The sequence below is a fragment of the Triticum aestivum genome, chromosome 3A (genome assembly GCF_018294505.1).
Source record: "Triticum aestivum cultivar Chinese Spring chromosome 3A, IWGSC CS RefSeq v2.1, whole genome shotgun sequence".
NCBI lineage: Eukaryota > Viridiplantae > Streptophyta > Magnoliopsida > Poales > Poaceae > Triticum > Triticum aestivum.
In genome coordinates this window covers 35760779-35780510 of record NC_057800.1, presented here as the reverse complement: position 1 = coordinate 35780510, position 19732 = coordinate 35760779, and positions in this window count along the sequence as shown.

Below are 19732 nucleotides of genomic sequence, written 5' to 3'. Positions count from 1 at the left end.
AATAGTTTTTAAGGCAATATTTCTCCGTTTTGGAATATTTAGAAAACTAGAAAAATAAGAAGCAGTCCGGGAAGGACACGAGGCCTCCACGAGGGTGGAGGGCGCGTCCTACCCTACTGGGGGCACCCCTACCTCGTGGGCACCTCGTGTGCCCACTGGACTCCGCTTTCTTACACGACACGTATTTTGGTCGGTAAAAATTCATTATATAATCTCCTGGGGGTTTTGACTCCCGTATCACGCAATTATCCTCTGTTTGTGTTTCGAGCTGTTTTTCTGACAGATCCAGGATGTCATGTTGTCTTCAAGTGCCCCCAAGGACCAGTTCTTCGAGAAGGTCATCAACCCCTACCTCGCGGAGGTGCTGCAACACCCTTAAACCATTGAGATGCGTGAGGGGTTGTTGCACATCTGCGATGTTGAAGGACCAAGGAAGACCGGAAGCACGGAGGCAAGGCTCGAGGCATTGGAGCAAGATGTTTTCAAGTGTCAGGAGATGGTGGAGCATGGACTCGATTCCAATCACATTATGATCATGGAGTTCACCAACAACCACAAGCTGGACGTCAAGGACATTGGGGAGGCCATCTTCAAGCTTCATGAGAAAATCGAGCACCTCCCAGCCCAGATCTACGACCTACAAAATCAAAACTGTGAGTATGAATATAGATTCAAGAGGATGAGTTTGGCTGCAGATTTGAGGTTTCAGGAGACTCGATCATCCTTCTATGATGGTGAGCCTATGCCTTGGAAGAAGGACGACAAGCCTACGCCATCAACAAAACCATCACCTTCTCCACCAACAAAGAAGAATTGAGTATCTGGTATGGGCACTCCCCTTGGCAACTGCCAAGCTTGGGGGAGTGCCCCGGTATCGTATCACCATCACTTCTATCTTTACTGTTTTTCTTAGTTTGATCCTTTTGGTAATATCTTGATCTAGTAGAATAAAGTTTATGGCATGATCCAGTTGTGAGTTTTACTTTATGATCCTTCTATGTAATCGAGTCCGTGAGCTATATATAATAAAGATTAGTGTTGAGTCAAGGGCTTGATTATTTTGCCATGATCCTAAGTGAATAAAAGAAAATAGAAATAAAAAAAAAAGGAAACAAAGAGATCATATGGATCTTATGGAGAGTAATGAGCTCACATAGAAAAAGTATGATGAATAAAAGTTGTTGAGAGTTGACAAACATAGTTTTGGTCATCGTTGCAATTAATAGGAAGTAATAAAGAAAGAGAGGTCTTCACATATAAATATACTATCTTGAACATCTTTTATGATTGTGAGCACTCATTAAAATATGACATGCTAAAGAGTTGACGTTGGACAAGGAACACAACGTAATGGGTTATGTTTTCTTACATCTGAGATAAATTATATTGTGGATCATCCAACATGGTTGAGCTTGCCTTTCCCCCTCATGCTAGCCAAATTCATCGCACCAAGTAGAGATACTACTTGTGCTTCCAAACGCCCTTAAACCAGTTTTGCCATGAGAGTCCAGCATACCTACCTATGGATTGAGTAAGATCCTCCAAGTAAGTTGTCATCGGTGCAAGCAATAAAAATTGCTCTCTAAATATGTATGACTTATTAGTGTGGGAGAAAATAAGCTTTATACGATCGTGTGATATGGAAGAAATAAAAGCGACAGACTGCATAATAAAGGTCCATATCACAAGTGGCAATATAAAGTGACGTTCTTTCGCATTAAGATTTTGTGCATCCAACCATAAAAGCGCATGACAACCTCTGCTTCCCTCTGCGAAGGGCCTATCTTTTACTTTTATCTACTACCTTGCATAAGAGTCATGGTGATCTTCACCCTTCCTTTTTACAATTTATCCTTTGGCAAGCACAGTATGTTGGAAAGATCATGGTATATATGGCTAATTGGATGTGAGTTTTCATGAACTATTATTGTTGACATTAACCTTGAGGTAAAACGTTGGGAGGCAACACTACTAGGAAAACCCTTACCAGTAGCGCTAGTTTTTTGGCAATTAGTAGCGCGGGCAGGCGTGCTACTGCTACGGTGCTACAACTATTTTCTAGCAGTAGCGCTTGTTTGAACCAGCGCTACTGCTATCTCTATCTAGCAGTAGCGCGCCTCTGTCCATCGCTACTACTAATACTAGTAGCGTGTCCCTTAAAAAACGCTAATGGTAAGCAGCGCTGCTACTACTCCAATGCCCCACGCTACTGCTAGTATTTTTTTATGTTGCTGTGTTTGTATTTTTTTTAGGTTTTATACAGTTACAACATACACATACACTGGAAGTATATGAAAAAGGAATGTCTCATCATCATCATCGAAGTGGTACAACATAGACTCATCATATCAACATAGTCTCAACACAAATGATGTCGATCTCATCATCATCTCGAAATAGCGATACACGTTAATGATCACATGTATCTTACATTGTCACTGTAGACACATGTTTCATTATCTACCTAAACTAATACATACATGATAAGAGCGATCACGATGATCAAAAGCGGTATGATGTAGTATTTTTTGCAGCGGCGCTGGTTCTGAATCCCCTGTTGTGCTATGAATCTCAAGTAACTAGCTTCGGCTTCCGATCTGCTATCAAACCCTTTCTGGCTTCCGCCGGAGAAGCCAGAGACTTGGTCCTGACACTCTGGCCACTCATCATACACACCCGGAACATGCCCTACATACACGACATACCACTTCCTCGCCATCGTTGATCTATATACCTGTCAGAGATGCACATATATATACCATGAAGCAAATTCAACAAAACTGCTATGAAATAGAAGCAACATATATAGTAAACATAGTTAACAAATTTCATCGTACCGAAAGTAATTAACTAGAGCGCGGCACCATACATCTAATAGTTTCGTCGTACTGAGAGATTCGAAGTTTTGTCGTACAGAAAGTAAGAAGTAACTAAACAGACACAATGTTTTTAAGCAGTGCACTCTTCCCATCTGTCCATATCCGGAAGGGTGCATCCAAGCTCAGTGAAAGGCGTCATGTCCTGACGCTGTAGGGCAATGCGGGTTCGGACATCAGCTCGCGATATTGGGCCGCCGTAGAACATCCCATTCTATTCGAGGACATCTTTGATGATGATGGACGCAATTTCCTGTTGGATCCGGTAGAAATAATTTCGAAGTCGATTATTCGGCATGGCTCCAAAGGCTTCGACCCATCTCTGGATATGGGTATCAGATGAAGATTTCATGCAAAGTGATTGCACAACCCTTCTGTACACCATCATTAGATGGATGACGTAGAATCCACCATTCTCACTTATTGCCGGTTGCTGGATGCAACAGAAGTCAGTCTTGTGGCTGAAACAAAGCCCGGCCTTATTGTTTTTTTGCATTGGATGTAGCCACCCTGCATGCTGAAGCCCAGCATAGCTCTGTCCAGAACATACTTTATGTGTGTGTAATCTTTCTTCTGTATGTTCTTCGACGGGTCCAAATATAGAGCGGGAGAGTAACACGGGTAAAGAACAATGAGAACGGCACGACACCCCCCGCTGCGCAAAATACACGATCAAGTTTAGCCTCCATGCGTGCAAAGTAACTATTGAAATGCACGAAAGGATGTATGTGTTATAGTGCTATCCGCGGATGACTTACCTGGGATGATAAGGTAGGAGAGTCGTTTCTTTGTCCGTATTGCTGAGCAAGAATTCTTCGATGTACCGACTCGCATATTGACGGTTGGCGTCGTTGATTGACAAGAAGCCCTCATGCATGTAGTATGGGTCCGCGGCCGCAAGACCGGTTACTTGCTCTCTCCCGACGATGTAGTTCATGTGCAGCGCATACAGGAGGACGAAGGTAAAATCAAGTGTCCTCATTTGAAACATCTTGAAGATGTAATCAAACCTCAGGAAGAAGAGGTCCGCGGGGCATGTGTGGACATACATCTTGCAACTTCTCGGCACATGAACCGTATAAAGTGGGTATCCTGGAACATCCAAGGCGAGGAGGCTTCTCTGTGTCGAAAGCACATGGTCATGGACTCTCCTGAGATCCCCTTCTATGGAAGCTAGTGCATTCACCGGTACCATTGGCTGTCCCGCGACATGAATTAATGGCGCATGTTTCATTGGTACACGGTCAACCTTGGTCGAAGGCGGCTGGCTGCCAGAACCAACATTGCCAGCTTTATTGGATTTTCTTGCCGCCGGTCTCTTCCTCTACTTCTTCTTGGGCTCAGGTGCTGGTGGGTCTGTTAGACCCTCCTTGAGCACCACCCCTAGTGTTGTCGGGCTCAGCTTTGGACGACTTTGGCTAATCAGTTGAGCTTGGGTGGAGCCGGCATCTGGAGGTGTGTCCTGCGAGGATTGCATGAACAAAGACTTCTTGCACTCCCGAGGACGTTCCGGCTCTGGTACATGCATCTCATCTTCATATGGTTGACTCATTGTTACTTCTTTGTCAAAGGCAGTACTGAAATACTAGTTAGGGTCATCGTCGGCCTCCTCCATTTCATGATCCCTATCCTCTTCCATGGGGCAGATGGCATCATCTGCCAACGGAACGGTTGGCCCTCCTTCCTCATATCTCTCGATCTCAGCAAGCAGCACAGACGATGGTTGCACTTGTGTAGGTGGTTGAGGGGGTCCTGGATTAGGGGGTCTCCGGACAGCCAGACTATATCCTTTGGCCGGACTGTTGGACTATGAAGATATAAGATTGAAGACTTCGTCTCGTGTCCGGATGGGACTCTACTTGGCGTGGAAGGCAAGCTAGGCAATACGGATATGTATATCTCCTCCTTTGTAACCGACCTTGTGTAACCTTAGCCCTCTCCTGTGTCTATATAAACCGGAGGGTTTTAGTCCGTAGGACAACATACAATCATACCATAGGATAGCTTCTAGGGTTTAGCCTCTCCGATCTCGTGGTAGATCAACTCTTGTAATACTCATATCATCAAGAATAAATCAAGCAGGACGTAGGGTTTTACCTCCATTAAGAGGGCCCAAACCTGGGTAAAACATCGTGTCCCCTGCTTCCTGTTACCATCCACCTTAGACGCACAGTTCGGGACCCGCTACCTGAGATCCGCCGGTTTTGACACCGACATTGGTGCTTTCATTGAGAGTTCCTCTGTGTGGTCGCCGTTAGGATTGATGGCTCCTACGATCATCGATAGCGATGCAGTCCAGGGTGAGACTTTTCTCCACGGACAGATCTTTGTGTTCGGCGGCTTCGCACTGCGGGCCAACTCGCTTGGCCATCTGGAGCAGATCGAAAGTTACGCCCCTGGCCACCAGGTCAGGTTTGGAAGCTTAAACTACACGGCCGATATCCGCGGAGACTTGATCTTCGACGGATTCGAGCCCCTGCCTTGTGCGCCACGCGGCCACGATGAGTACAATTTAGCTCTGCCATCGGACCGTATTCAGGAGATCGCACCGGCAGCCGCTCCGACCCTCAATTCGAAGCCAGTTTCGCCATCCGTGGACGGGTGGATAGACCCCATCACGGAGGCCGTACCCTCTGCGGCGATCGAGCCGAATATCTACCTTACCCTTCACGAGAGCCGTGTTGCTAAACTGCCAGATCGTTCTCCGGCCACGGACTCCAAACCGCCTGCACCCGTTCCTATCGAATACGATTGGGCGCCGATCATGGAGTTCACCTCCGCGGATATTTTTCAGCACTCGCCCTTTGGCGACATACTGAACTCATTAAGGTCTCTTTCCTTGTCAAGAGGATCCTGGCCGAACTACGTCCAGCAGGATTGGGATGCGGATGACGAAGAAATTCGCCACTCACCCACCACCCACTTAGTAGCCACTTTCGATGACTTAACCGACATGCTCGACTTCGACTCCGAAGACATCGACGGTATGGATGACGATGCGGGAGTCAAAGAGGAACCACTGCCCACAGGGCACTGGATAGCCACCTCATCACATGACGTATACATGGTGGACACCCCGAAAGAAAATAACGACGAGGAACGGAAGGACGCAGCGAAGGGTGCTTCCCTCGAGCAGCAGTCAAAGCGGCGGCGTAAACACCGCCCCAAATCCCACCTATGCAGAAATAACGATCACATAGACCCAGCGTTAGAGCAAGGTGAACCATTGCCCGACCATGGCAACACGGAAAATCAAGCCGAACAACCCAACCTCATCAAAGATAACAGTCTGGACGACATCACACCGGACAAGCGCCAGGAGCAACATAATGCCCACCAAAGGCTTGTTGCCACGGCGAGGAGTCTGAAAAAACAGAAGCAAAGGCTCAAGGCTGCACAAGACACACTCAAAATCAAATGGAGTGAAGTACTCAACACAGCAGCGAAGTACGATAGTAATCGCCACACCAAGAGCTACCCGAAGCGGAAGTTGCTACCTGAATTCGATGAGGAGGCCTTAGATCCCCCGCAACCAAAAATTAAAATGGCCATCCGGCCGGATAGACGACTTCACGGCCAACATAGAGCGGCGAACAATGCTGCACATAAGCCAATACGCGATCCACGCGAGGGCTCGCATCAAAAGGACGACGCAACCAGATGCATTTATGGACCACGCAAGCGCGCTCCAGCATATGATGCAACACAACAAACATCCGAACACCACGGTACACCCAGATACAGGGGTGCCGCACACCCCCTATGTTTCACGGATGAGGTGCTGGACCATGAATTTCCAGAGGGATTCAACCCCGTAAACGTAGAGGCATACGACGGAACAACAGACCCTGGGGTCTGGATTGAGGACTATATCCTCCATATCCTTATGGCTCGAGGAGATGATCTCCACGCCATCAAGTACTTACCCCTCAAGCTCAAAGGGCCAACTTGGCACTGGCTTAAAAGCATCCCCGAAAGCTCCATTGGAAGCTGGGAAGAGCTCGAAGACGCCTTTCGGGCAAATTTTCAAGGGACATATGTCCGACCACCGGATGCAGATGATTTAAGTCATATAACTCAACAGCCCAGAGAGTCAGCCCGAAAGCTTTGGAACAAGTTTCTTACTAAAAAGAACCAAATAGTCGACTGTCCGGACGCCGAAGCCTTGGCAGCCTTTAAGCACAGCGTCCGAGACGAATGGCTTGCCAGGCACCTCGGCCAAGAAAAGCTGAGAACAATGGCAGCATTAACAAGCCTCATGACCCGCTTTTGCGCGGGCGAGGACAGTTGGCTAGCCCGATGCAGCACCAGCGACCCAAGTACATCCAAAGTTAGAGATGGAAACAGGAAATCACGACGCAGCAAAAATAATAAGCGCTGGAATAAGGAAGACAGCCCGAAGAGCACGACGGTAAACGCCGGGTTCAGAAGCTCTCGGTCAGGTCAGCAAAAGCCGCCCTCTAAAGGCGTCAGAGATGAACTGTCCAGCTTAAACAAAATTCTGGACCAAATATGTCAGATCCATAGCACCCCTGATAAACCTGCAAATCACACCCACAGAGAATGTTGGGTCTTCAAGCAGTCCGGCAAGCTCAGCGCCGAACATAAGGGGCAGGATACACCAAGCGAAGACGAGGATGAGCCTCGCAAGCAAAACACTGGGGAACAGAAGAATATTAGGATTTTAAGCAAATTACCATGATAATAAGACTCTCAAAATAATCTAAGTGAAGCATGAGAGATCAATAGTTTCTATAAAACAAATCCACCACCGTGCTCTAAAAGATATAAGTGAAGCACTAGAGCAAAACTATAAAGCTCAAAAGATATAAGTGAAGCACATAGAGTATTCTATCAAATTCCAAATCATGTATGGCTCTCTCAAAAGGTGTGTACAGCAAGGATGATTGTGGTAGACTAACAAGCAAAGACTCAAATCATAAAAGACGCTCCAAGCAAAACACATATCATGCGGTGAATAAAAATATAGCTCCAAGTAAAGTTACCGATAGAAGTAGACTAAAGAGGGGATGCCTTCCGGGGCATCCCCAAGCTTTGGCTTTTAGGTGTCCTTAGATTATCTTGGGGTGCCATGGGCATACCCAAGCTTAGGCTCTTGCCACTCCTTGTTCCATAATCCATCAAATCTTTACCCAAAACTTGAAAACTTCACAACACAAAACTTAAAGTAGAAAATCTCGTGAGCTCCGTTAACGAAAGAAAACAAAAGACCACTTCAAGGTATTGTAATGAACTCATTATTTATTTACATTGGTGTTAAACCTACTGTATTCCAACTTCTCTATGGATTATAAATTATTTTACTAGCCATAGATTCATCAAAATAAGCAAACAACACACGAAAAACAGAATCTGTCAAAAACAGAACAGTCTGTAGTAATCTGTAGCTAGCGCAAGATCTGGAACCCCAAAAATTCTAAAATAAATTGCTGGACGTGAGTAATTTATCTTTTAATCATCTCCAAAAATAATTAACTAAATATCACTTTCCAAATAAAAATGACAGCAGTTCTCGTGAGCGCTAAAGTTTCTGTTTTTTACAGCAAGTTCAACAAGACTTTCCCCAAGTCTTCCCAATGGTTCTACTTGGCACAAACACTAATTAAACACAAAAAACACAACCAAAATAGAGGATAAATAATTGACTTATTACTAAAGAGGAGCAAAAAGCAAGGAATAAAAATAAAATTGGGTTGCCTCCCAACAAGCGCTATCGTTTAACGCCCCTAGATAGGCATAACAAGCAAGAATAGATCTAGGTATTGCCATCTTTGGTAGGCAATTATTCAATGAGGCATCTATCTCCCTTAGGAATTTCTTTCTTTCTAGTGATTATCAAAATCTTAGGCACAAGATCGAAAAATTCATTTGTAGCAATTGGTTCCTTAATGATAGCAAAAAGATTGGGATGAATACGTATAGATTTAAGATCCGCGGTTTCCTTACTAGATGATTCACCCTTATTTTTAGGAACAAACATAAGCTTGGAAATTTTAGTAGGAGGACTTGGAGTATTCTTTACGGAAGAAAAAGCGGTTCCCAAGTTTGTAATGATACCCTCAAGTTTATCGATTCTAGTGGAATCTAGATTTATTTCTCATTAACTATGGGTTCCTTTTCCTTAATATTTTTCATAGTCATCCCTACCTTAGATCCATATTGGGTAATTTGATTGTGGATCTTTTTATCTAGATTTTCAATTAATTCAATGGTAGCAACTTTATTTTCAATAATTTCAAGTCTTTGCATAACATGCTCCAAAGTTAACATAGTTCCATTAACCAAAAGAGGTGGTGAGCCAAATAAATCTAACATAGCATTATAAGAATCAAAAGTATGGCTACCCAAGAAATTCCCTCCGGTAATGGTATCAAGGATATATCTATAGCAAGGACTAGCACCTACATAAAAATTGCGGAGAAGAAGTGAAGTAGATTGCTTCCTGGTAGATCTATTTTGAGCATTGCAAATTCTATACCATGCATCTTTTAGATTTTCTCCCTCCCTTTGTTTAAAATTTAGAACTTCATTCTTGGGAGACAACGGAGAAGATATGAGACTAGCCATAACGACAAGCAAACAAACTAACACACAAGCAAACAAAAAGCAAACAGGCAAAAAGACACAAATAGGGAGAGGGAGGGAGGATAGAGAGAGAGAGAGAGGGCGAATAAAACGGCATGGGTGAAGTGGGGGAGAGGAAAACGAGAGGCAAATGGCAAATAATGTAATGCGGGAGACAGGGATTGTGATGGGTACTTGGTATGTTGACTTTTACGCAGACTCCCCGGCAACGGCGCCAGAAATTCTTCTTGCTACCTCTTGAGCACTGCGTTGGATTTCCCCGAAGAGGAGAGGATGATGCAGCAAAGTAGCATAAGTATTTCCCTCAGTTTTTGAGAACCAAGGTATCAATCCAGTAGGAGGCTACGCGCGAGTCCCTCGTACCTACACAAAAACAATAGCTCAACGCAACCAACGCGCTTAGGGGTTGTCAATCCCTTCACGGTCACTTACGAAAGTGAGATCTGATAGAGATGATAAATAATATTTTTTCTATTTTTGGTATACAGATGCAAAGTAAAAAGTAAAAGCAAAGTAAAATAAAAGCAATAATAAAGTGATGGAGATTGATATGATGAGAAAGAGACCCGGGGGCCATTGGTTTCACTAGTGTCTTCTCTCAAGAGCATAAGTATTCTACGGTGGGTGAACAAATTACTGTTGAGCAATTGACAGAATTGAACATAGTTATGAGAATATCTAGGTATGATCATGTATATATGCATCACGTCCGAGACAAGTAGACCGACTCCTGCCTGCATCTACTACCATTACTCCACTCATCGACCGCTATCGAGCATGCATCTAGAGTATTAAGTTAAAAACAGAGTAACGCCTTAAGCAAGATGACATGATGTAGAGGGATAGTTTCATGCAATATGATAAAAAACCCATCTTGTTGTCCTCGATGGCAACGATACAATACATGCCTTGATGCCCCTACTGTCACTGGGAAAGGACACCGCAAAATCGAACCCAAAGCTATGCACTTCTTCCATGGCAAGAAAAACCAATCTAGTAGGCCAAACCAAACTGATAATTCGAAGAGACTTGAAAAGATAACCAATCATACATAAAGGAGTTCAGAGAAGATTCAAATATTATTCATAGATAGACTGGATCATAAACCCACAATTCATCGGTCTCAACAAACACATCGCAAAAAGAAGATTACATCGAATAGATCTCCACGAGTGAGGGGGAGAACATTGTATTGAGATCCAAAAAGAGAGAAGAAGCCATCTAGCTACTAACTATGGACCCGTAGGTCTGAAATAAACTACTCACACTTCATCGGAGGGGCTTGGATGATGATGTAGAAGCCCTCTGTGATCGATGCCCCCTCTGGCGGAGCTCCGGAACAGGCCCCAAGATGAGATCTCGTGGATACAGAAAGTTGTGGTGGTGGAATTAGGTTTTTGGCTCCATCCCCGATCGTTTGGGGGTACGTAGGTATATACAGGAGGAAGAAGTATGTCGGTGGAGCTTCGAGGGGCCCACGAGGCAGGGGGGCACGCCCTCCACCCTCGTGACTGCCTCGTGGCTTTCTTGACGGAGGGTCCAAGTCTCCTGTATCTTATCTGATGAGAAAATCACGTTTCTGAAGGTTTCATTCCGTTTGGACTCCGTTTGCTATTCTGTTTCTCCGAAACACTGAAATAGGCAAAAAACAGCAATTCTAGGCTGGGCCTCCGGTTAATAGGTTAGTCCCATAAATAATATAAAAGTGGAAAATAAAGCCCAATATAGTCCAAAACAGTAGATAATATAGCATGGAGCAATCAAAAATTATAGATATGTTGGAGACGTATCAGTTATTATTGAGTTTTTATGTTTAATTAGTGTTTGTGCCAAGTAGAACCTTTGGGATGACTTGGGGAAAGTCTTGTTGATCATGCTGTAAAAACCAGAAACTTTAGCGCTCACGAGAATTGCTGCCATTTTTATTTGGAGAGTGCTATTTATTTAATTCTTTTTGAAGATGATTAATAGATAAATTCCTCAGGTCCAGCAATTTATTTTAGAATTTTATGAGTTCCAGAAGTATACATTTGATTCAGATTACTACAGACTGTTCTGTTTTTGACAGATTCTGTTTTTCATGTGTTGTTTACTTATTTTGATGAATCTATGGCTAGTAAAATAGTTTATAAACCATAGAGAAGTTGGAATACCGTAGGCTTAACACCAATATAAATAAATAATGAGTTCATTACAGTACCTTGAAGTGGTGTTTTGTTTCTGTTAAGTTTTGTGTTGTGAAGTTTCAAGTTTTGGGTAAGGATGCGATGGACTATGGAATAAGGAGTGGCAAGATCCTAAGCTTGGGGATGCCCAAGGAACACCAAGGTAATATTCAAGGATAGCCAAGAGCCTAAACTTGGGGATGCCCCGGAAGGCATCCCCTTTTTCGTCCTCGTTCATCGGTAACTTTACTTGGAGCTATATTTTTATTCACCACATGATATGTGTTTTGCTTGGAGCGTAAATTTATTTTGTTAAGATTTGCTTGCTGTTATTTAGAACAATGTTTTTCATCTTTTATTTCAATAAAAGTGGCATTGATAGCATTTACTATGCCTATTTTAGAAGTCCACATGTTGCTGTTTGAAAACAGAAAGTTTACCACTATTGCAATAATTCCCTCGAAAAGTCAGAATGTGATAAAATGTTGAAACCTTTTGCATATTGAGCTCTGATAAATTTACTACAGTGCGAATTTTCTTTCATAATTTTTGGAGCTAGGGAAGTGTGGATGTTGCTGCATTCTTTACAGACTGTCCTGTTTAGCCAGATTACTGTTATGTTTGCATTGTTTGCATATGTTTGCTTCTTTAATGATTCTATTTGAGGATTGGACTATTAAATATGCAGAGGCATTTAGTACGCAATGTCGAATAATAATTTTAGTGATTTGCTACAGTAGAGTATGATACGGTTTTTGCAATGGTTTATACTAACTTATCTCATGAGTCCTTGTTGAGTTTTGTGTGGATGAAACTTTCAAGGTTTAGGGAGACCGTTATATGAGAGGAATTAAGGAGACACAAAAGCTCAAGCTTGGGGATGCCCAAGGCACCCCAAGATAATATTTCAAGAAGTCTCAAGCGTCTAAGCTTGGGGATGCCCCGGTTGGCATCCCACCTTTCTGCTTCAACAACTATCGGTTAGTATCGGTTGATCATAAGTTTTTGCTTCTTCACATGATGTTTGCTATTCTTAGATGTCATTTTATTTTATTTTTCTTGCTGTTTGAATAAAGTATCAAGATCTGAAATCCTTAAATGTTCGAGAGTCTTCATATAGTTGCATGATTATTCGACTACTCATTGATCTTCACTTATATCTTTCGGAGTAGTTTGTTGTTGCTCTAGCGCTTCACTTATATCTTTTTGGAGCACGGTGGTGGTTTTATTTTATAGAAATATATGAACTCTTGTGCTTCACTTATATTATTTTGAGAGTCTTTAGAACAGCATGGTAATTTGCTTTGGTTATGAATTTAGTCCTAATATGATGGGCATCCAAGAGGGATATAATAAAAACTTTCATATAAAGTGCATTGAATACTATGAGAAGTTTGATACTTGATGATTGTTTTGAGATATGAGGATGGTAGTATTAGAGTCATGCTAGTTGAGTAGTTGTGAATTTGAGAAACACTTCTGTTGAAGTTTGTGATTCCCGTAGCATGCACGTATTGTGAACCGTTATGTGACGAAGTCGGAGTATGATTTATTTATTAATTATCTTCCTTATGGGTGGCGGTCGGGGACGAGTGATGGTCTTTTCCTACCAATCTATCCCCCTAGGAGCATGCGCGTAGTACTTTGTTTCGATAACTCATATATTTTTGCAATAAGTATGTGATTTCTTTATGACTAATGTTGAGTCCATGGATTATACGCACTCTCACCCTTCCACCATTGCTAGCCTCTCTAATACCATGCACTTTTCGCTGGTATCATAAACACACCATATACCTTCCTCAAAACAGCCACCAAACCTACCTATTATGGCATTTCCATAGCCATTCCGAGATATATTGCCATGCAACTTTCCACCATTCCGTTTATTATGACACGCTTTATCATTGTCATATTGCTTTGCATGATCATGTAGTTGACATCGTATTTGTGGCAAAGCCACCGTTCATAACTCTTCATACATGTCACTCATGCATCACTGCACATCCCGGTACACCGCCGGAGGCATTCATATAGAGTCATATCTTGTTCTAAGAATCGAGTTGTAATTCTTGAGTTGTAAGTAAATAAAAGTGTGATGATCATCATTATTAGAGCATTGTCCCAGTGAGGAAAGGATGATGGAGACTATGATTCCCCCACAAGTCGGGATGAGACTCCGGACGAAAAAAAGAGGCCAAAGAAGCCCGAATAAAAAAAGAGGCCATAAAAAAGAGAAGGCCCAAATAAAAAAAATAAAAAAATGAGAGAAAAAGAGAGAAGGGACAATGCTACTATCCTTTTACCACACTTGTGCTTCAAAGTAGCACCATAATCTTCATGATAGAGAGTAACCGATGTTGTCACTTTCATATACTAGTGGGAATATTTCATTATAGAACTTGGCTTGTATATTCCAATGATGGGCTTCCTCAAAATGCCCTAGGTCTTCGTGAGCAAGCGAGTTAGATGCACACCCACTAGTTTCTTTTGTTGAGCTTTCATTTATAGCTCTAGTGCATCCGTTGCATGGCAATACCTACTCACTCGCATTGATATCTATTGATGGGCATCTCCATAGCCCATTGATACGCCTAGTTGATGTGAGACTGTCTTCTCCTTTTTGTCTTCTCCACAACCACCATTCTATTCCACCTATAGTGTTATGTCCATGGCTCACGCTCATGTATTGCATGAAGATTGAAAAGGTTTGAGAACATCAAAAGTATGAAACAATTGCTTGGCTTGTAATCGGGGTTGTGCATAATTTAAATATGTTGTGTGGTGAAGATGGAGCATAGCTAGACTATACGATTTTGTAGGGATAGCTTTCTTTGGCCATGTTATTTTGAGAAGACATGATTGCTTAGTTAGTATGCTTCAAGTATTATTATTTTTATGTCAATGTTAAACTTTTGTCTTGAATCTTATGGATCTGAATATTCTTGCTACAATAAAGAGAAATACATGATGAATATGTTAGGTAGCATTCCACATCAAAAATTTTGTTTTTATCATTCACCTACTCGAGGATGAGCATGAATTAAGCTTGGGGATGCTGATACGTCTCCAACGTATCTATAATTTTTTATTGTTCCATGCTATTATATTATCAACTTTGGATGTTTATGGGCTTTATTATACACTTTTATATTATTTTTGGGACTAACCTATTAACCTAGAGCCCAATGCCAGTTTCTGTTTTTTCCTTGTTTTAGAGTATCGCAAAAAAGGAAAATCAGACGGAGTCCAATTGACCTGAAACTTCACGGAACTTATTTTTGGAAGGAAAGCAACCCGGGAGACTTGGAGTCCAAGGGAAGCAACGAGGAGGCCACGAGGCAGGCGGGCTCGCCCTCCACCCTCGTGGGCCCCTCGTGGCTCCCCTGACATACTTATTCCGCCTATATATCTCCATATAACCTAAAACGATCGGGGAGCATAATAGATCAGGAGTTCCGCCGCCAGAAGCCTCCGTAGCCACCGAAAACCAATCTAGACCCGTTCTGGCACCCTGCCGGAGGGGGCAATCCCTCTCCGGTGGCCATCTTCATCATCCCGGTGCTCTCCATGATGAGGAGGGAGTAGTTCTCCCTCGGGGCTGAGGGTATGTACTAGTAGCTATGTGTTTGATCTCTCTCTCGTGTTCTTGAGGTGATACGATCTTGATGTATCGCGAGCTTTGCTATTATATTTGGATCCTATGATGTTTCTCCTGCCCCTCTCTCTCTTGTAATGGATTGAGTTTCCCCTTTGAAGTTATCTTATCGGATTGAGTCTCTAAAGATTTGAGAACACTTGATGTATGTCTTGTCGTGCGTATCTGTGGTTGAGGGAGTCCTGGATTAGGGGGTATCCGGACAACCGGATTATATCCTTTGGCCAGACTGTTGGACTATGAAGATACAAGATTGAAGACTTCGTCTCGTGTCCGGATAGAACTCTACTTGGCGTGGAAGGCAAGCTAGGCAATACGGATATGTATATCTCCTCCTTTGTAACCGACCTTGTGTAACCCTAGCCCCCTCCGGTGTCTATATAAACTGGAGGGTTTTAGTCCGTAGGACAACATACAATCATACCATAGGATAGCTTCTAGGGTTTAGCCTCCTCGATCTCGTGGTAGATCAACTCTTGTACTACTCATATTGTCAAGAATAATCAAGCAGGAAGTAGGGTTTTACATCCATCAAGAGTGCCCGAACCTGGGTAAAACATCGTGTCCCCTGCCTCCTGTTACCATCCACCTTAGACACACAGTTCGAGACCCACTACCCGAGATCCGCCGGTTTTGACACCGACATTGGTGCTTTCATTGAGAGTTCCTCTGTGTCGTCGCCATTAGGCTTGATGGCTCCTTCAATCATTGATGGCGATGCAGTCCAGGGTGAGACTTTTCTCCCCGGACAGATCTTTGTATTCGGCAGCTTCGCACTGCGGGCCAACTCGCTTGGCCATCTGGAGCAGATCGAAAGTTACGCCCCTGGCCACCAGGTCAGGTTTGGAAGCTTAAACTACACTGCCGATATCCGCGGAGACTTGATGTTCGACGGATTCGAGCCCCTGCTAAGTGCGCCACACGGTCTCGATGAGCAGGATTTAGCTCTACCATCGGGCAGTGTTCTGGAGATCGCGCCGGCGACTACTCCGACCCTTAATTCGGAGCCAATCACGCCATCCATGGATGGATGGATAGACCCCGCCATGGAGGGCGTACCCTCAGCGGCGATCGAGCCGAGGATCGACCTTACCCCTTATGGGAGCCGTGACGCTGAACTACTGGATTCTTCCCCGGCCACGGACTCCGAACCGCCTGCGCCCGTGCCTATCGAATCCAACTGGGCGCCGATCATGGAGTTTACCTCCGCGGATATCTTTTAGCACTCGCCCTTTGGCGACATACTGAACTCATTAAGGTCTCTCTCCCTGTCAGGAGAGTCCTGGCCGAATTATGTTCGGCAGGATTGGGATGTGGATGACGAAGAAATTCGCCGCCCACCCACCACCCACTTAGTAGCCACTGTCGACGATTTAAATGACATGCTCGAGTTCGACTCTGAAGACATCGACGGTATGGACGACGATGCGGGAGACGAAGAGGAACCACTGCCCACGGGGCACTGGACAGCCACCTCATCATATGATATATACATGGTGGACACACCCAAAGAAGGCAATGGCGACGAGACAGCGGAGGATGACCCCTCCAAGAAGCAACCCAAGCTCCAGCGTCAGTTGCACCGCTCTAAGTCTCGCCAAAGCAAAAGCGGTGACCCCGGCACAGGAGACAATAGCACTCCGGACAGTGCCGAAGACGACAACAATCCCCTCCAGCAAGATTTAGGGAAGGAGGATGGAGAAGCCAGCCCTCCCGAGAGAGCGGCAGATGGAGAGGCGGAGGATGACAATTACATGCCTCCCTCCGAAGACGAGGCAAGCCTCGACGATGACGAATTCGTCGTGCCTGAGGATCCCGTTGAACAAGAGCGCTTCAGGCGCCGGCTTATAGCCATGGCAAATAGCCTTAAGAAAAAGCAACAGCAGCTTCAAGCTGATCAAGATTTGCTAGCCGACAGATGGACCGAAGTCCTTGCGGCCGAGGAATATAAACTCGGACGCCCCTCCAAGGGTTACCCAAAGTGTAGGTTGCTACCCCGACTAGAGGAGGAAGAACTCAAACCCGCATCTCCTACATATGATGCGGCTCACCGGCCACCTCGTGGCCACGGCAGAGAGGCATTTCAGCCAAAAGCTCAGCCCGCACTCCGACGCCACTCAAATAAAAATGTCAAGGCATGTGGAAATACGCCAGACCTGCGAGACGTATTGGAGGACAAAGCAAAACATGCAAGATCGATCTACGGATCACGAGGGCACGCCACTATGCGAGACGATAATCGTCATGCCGGATACAGTAAAAGTACGTCCGGCCGGGCCGAACACAGCGGGCAAGACTCATTTGAGCTGCGTCGCGATATAGCCCAGTACAGAGGCGCCGCACACCCCCTATGCTTCACAGACGAAGTAATGGATCATCAAATCCCAGAGGGTTTAAACCCGTAAATATAGAATCATATGACTGCACAACAGATCCTGCGGTATGGATCGAGGATTTCCTCCTGCACATCCACATGGCCCGCGGAGATGATCTACACGCCATCAAATACCTCCCACTCAAGCTCAAAGGACCAGCTCGGCATTGGCTCAACAGCTTGCCAGCGGAGTCCATTGGCTGTTGGGAAGATCTGGAAGCCGCATTTATCGACAACTTCCAGGGCACTTATGTGCGACCACCAGATGCCGATGACTTGAGCCACATAATCCAGCAGCCGGAGGAATCGGCCAAGCAATTCTGGACACGGTTCCTAACAAAGAAAAATCAAATCGTTGACTGTCCGGATGCGGAGGCCCTAGCAGCTTTCAAACACAAAATCCGTGACGAATGGCTCGCCCAGCACCTCGGCCAAGAAAAGCCGAAATCTATGGCAGCCATCACAACACTCATGACTCACTTTTGTGCGGGAGAGGACAGCTGGCTGGCTCGCAGCAACAAAATATCAAAGAACCATGTTACTTCGAATACCAAGGATGGCAATGGCAGGTCACGTCGCAACAAACATAAGCGCCACATTAACAATGACAATACCGAGGATACGGCAGTCAATGCCAGATTCAAAGGCTCTAAACCCGGTCAGCGGAAAAAGCCATTCAAAAGAAGCACTCCGGGCGTGTCCAGTTTGGACCGTATACTCGATCGCTCGTGTCAGATACACGGCACCCCTGACAAGCCAGCCAACCACACCAACAGGGATTGTTGGGTGTTCAAGTAGGCCGGCAAGTTGAATGCTGAAAACAAAGATAAGGGGTCACATAGCGATGAGGAGGAGGAGCCCCGGCAGCCGAACACCGGAGGACAGAAGAGGTTCCCCCACAAGTGCGGATGGTGAACATGATATACGCAACCCACATCCCCAAGAGGGAGCAAAAGCGTGCACTAAGGGACATATATGCGTTGGAGCCAGTCGCCCCAAAGTTCAACCCATGGTCCGTCATGGCAGGGACCAGCCGATCACCTTCGATCGCAGGGACTACCCCACTAGTATCTGTCATGGCGGATTCGCCGCACTGGTCCTAGACCCAATCATTGACGGATTTCACCTCACTCGAGTCCTTATGAATGGCGGCAGCAGTCTGAACCAGCTTTATCAGGACATAGTGCGCAAAATGGGTATAGACCCCTCAAGGATCAAACCCACAAAAACGACCTTCAAAGGCGTCATACCAGGTGTAGAGGCTCGTTACACAGGTTGGTCACACTGGAAGGATAACTTCCGAAGCGAGGAGTTCATCTTCGATATAGTCCTGTTCCGCAGTGGCTATCATGCACTCCTCGGGCGAACCGCATTCGCGAGATTCAATGCGGTACCGCATTATGCATACCTCAAACTCAAAATGTCAGGACCTCAGGGGGTCATCACAGTTAATGGAAACACAGAGCGCTCTCTCCGCACGGAGGAGCACACTGCGGCCCTCGCAGCAGAAGTGCAAAGCAGCCTCTTAAGGCAATCCACTAGTTCGGCGATCAAGGACTCGGACACCTTCAAGCGCGCCCGGAGTAATCGGTAATAGGACCGCCTGGCACGTTTCGAGCTCGCATAGCAATGCGGCCCCCACCCCGGTCCCAGCCAAACGGCGAAATCTGTGCCACGCGTAATTAATTACGCATTAAAAATACCATGGGCACAGGTGGGGAGGGGGGGCACGACTACGGCATGCCCCAAGGCACGGCTCAACCGCACTAGGGGCTTCCCGCTTTGTTAGTTTTCTCTTTCAGGACTTTAATCTCTGAAAAACCCTGCCCGGCAGCATGATTGTCGGATACATGATGCTGCAACCAAGGAGGCAGAAAGCTACGTCGCACCACGAAACTCCCAGCTGGATTACGATAACGAGTGAAATACTTGCTTTAATACCATTCATCAGCTCGCCCTTGGAGGGGACATGTCAAATAGTCCTACTTTTTGCTTATCACACTGCTTGTATCATTCTTCTTTAACGCACCCTTTTTGAATAAGCAATGCATAG